Raw genomic sequence first — 2,500 nt, 5'->3', positions numbered from 1 at the left:
CCCTGCTATACGAAAGCCCCATCCAGCCCTGTGCCACCCGGGGGGTTCCAGGGTGCTGAGATGGCTGACATTTTGCTCCGCTCACGACGGTCGCCGCGGCACACAAGAACAGCCCAAAAACAGGCCAAAACAGCCCAAAAACGGGCCAAAACTGGCCATTTTTGGCTGCGCGAGCGAGCAGCGAGCGGCGGACAGCGAGCGAAGCGAGAGGCAGCACCGTCCCTGCTATACGAAAGCCCCATCCAGCCCTGTGCCACCCGGGGGGTTCCAGGGTGCTGAGATGGCTGACGTTTTGCTCCGCTCACGACGGTCGCCGCGGCACGCAAGAACAGGCCAAAAACTGGCCAAAACAGCCCAAAAACGGGCCAAAACTGGCCATTTTTTGCTGCGCGAGCGAGCGGAGAGCGGCGAACAGCGAGCGAAGCGCGAGGCAGCACCGTCCCTGCTATACGAAAGCCCCATCCAGCCCTGTGCCACCCGGGGGGTTCCAGGGTGCTGAGATGGCTGACATTTTGCTCCGCTCACGACGGTCACCGCGCCACACAAGAACAGCCCAAAAACAGGCCAAAACAGCCCAAAAACGGGCCAAAACTGGCCATTTTTGGCTGCGCGAGCGAGCGGCGAGCGGCGAACAGCGAGCGAAGCGAGAGGCAGCACCGTCCCTGCTATACGAAAGCCCCATCCAGCCCTGTGCCACCCGGGGGGTTCCAGGGTGCTGAGATGGCTGACGTTTTGCTCCGCTCACGACGGTCACCGCACCACGCAAGAACAGGCCAAAAACTGGCCAAAACAGCCCAAAAACGGGCCAAAACTGGCCATTTTTGGCTGCGCGAGCGAGCGGCGAGCGGCGAACAGCGAGCGAAGCGAGAGGCAGCACCGTCCCTGCTATACGAAAGCCCCATCCAGCCCTGTGCCACCCGGGGGGTTCCAGGGTGCTGAGATGGCTGACGTTTTGCTCCGCTCTCGACGGTCACCGCGCAATGCAAGAACAGGCCAAAAACTGGCCAAAACGGCCCAAAAACGGGCCAAAACTGGCCATTTTTGGCTGCGCGAGCGGCGAGCGGCGGACAGCGAGCGAAGCGAGAGGCAGCACCGTCCCTGCTATACGAAAGCCCCATCCAGCCCTGTGCCACCCGGGGGGTTCCAGGGTGCTGAGATGGCTGACGTTTTGCTCCGCTCTCGACGGTCACCGCGCAATGCAAGAACAGGCCAAAAACTGGCCAAAACGGCCCAAAAACGGGCCAAAACTGGCCATTTTTGGCTGCGCGAGCGAGCGGCGAGCGGCGGACAGCGAGCGAAGCGAGAGGCAGCACCGTCCCTGCTATACGAAAGCCCCATCCAGCCCTGTGCCACCCGGGGGGTTCCAGGGTGCTGAGATGGCTGACGTTTTGCTCCGCTCTCGACGGTCACCGCGCAATGCAAGAACAGGCCAAAAACTGGCCAAAACGGCCCAAAAACGGGCCAAAACTGGCCATTTTTGGCTGCACGAGCGAGCGGCGGACAGCGAGCGAAGCGAGAGGCAGCACCGTCCCTGCTATACGAAAGCCCCATCCAGCCCTGTGCCACCCGGGGGGTTCCAGGGTGCTGAGATGGCTGACGTTTTGCTCCGCTCTCGACGGTCACCGCGCAATGCAAGAACAGGCCAAAAACTGGCCAAAACGGCCCAAAAACGGGCCAAAACTGGCCATTTTTGGCTGCACGAGCGAGCGGCGAGCGGCGGACAGCGAGCGAAGCGAGAGGCAGCACCGTCCCTGCTATACGAAAGCCCCATCCAGCCCTGTGCCACCCGGGGGGTTCCAGGGTGCTGAGATGGCTGACGTTTTGCTCCGCTCTCGACGGTCACCGCGCAATGCAAGAACAGGCCAAAAACTGGCCAAAACGGCCCAAAAACGGGCCAAAACTGGCCATTTTTGGCTGCACGAGCGAGCGGCGAGCGGCGGACAGCGAGCGAAGCGAGAGGCAGCACCGTCCCTGCTATACGAAAGCCCCATCCAGCCCTGTGCCACCCGGGGGGTTCCAGGGTGCTGAGATGGCTGACGTTTTGCTCCGCTCTCGACGGTCACCGCGCAATGCAAGAACAGGCCAAAAACTGGCCAAAACGGCCCAAAAACGGGCCAAAACTGGCCATTTTTGGCTGCACGAGCGAGCGGCGAGCGGCGGACAGCGAGCGAAGCGAGAGGCAGCACCGTCCCTGCTATACGAAAGCCCCATCCAGCCCTGTGCCACCCGGGGGGTTCCAGGGTGCTGAGATGGCTGACGTTTTGCTCCGCTCTCGACGGTCACCGCGCAATGCAAGAACAGGCCAAAAACTGGCCAAAACGGCCCAAAAACGGGCCAAAACTGGCCATTTTTGGCTGCGCGAGCGAGCGGCGAGCGGCGGACAGCGAGCGAAGCGAGAGGCAGCACCGTCCCTGCTATATACGAAAGCCCCATCCAGCCCTGTGCCACCCGGGGGGTTCCAGGGTGCTGAGATGGCTGACGTTTTGCTCCGCTCACGACG

Source organism: Musa acuminata, unplaced genomic scaffold (assembly GCF_036884655.1).
Source record: "Musa acuminata AAA Group cultivar baxijiao unplaced genomic scaffold, Cavendish_Baxijiao_AAA HiC_scaffold_1126, whole genome shotgun sequence".
NCBI classification, from domain to species: Eukaryota; Viridiplantae; Streptophyta; class Magnoliopsida; order Zingiberales; family Musaceae; genus Musa; species Musa acuminata.
This window is presented reverse-complemented; position numbering follows the sequence as displayed.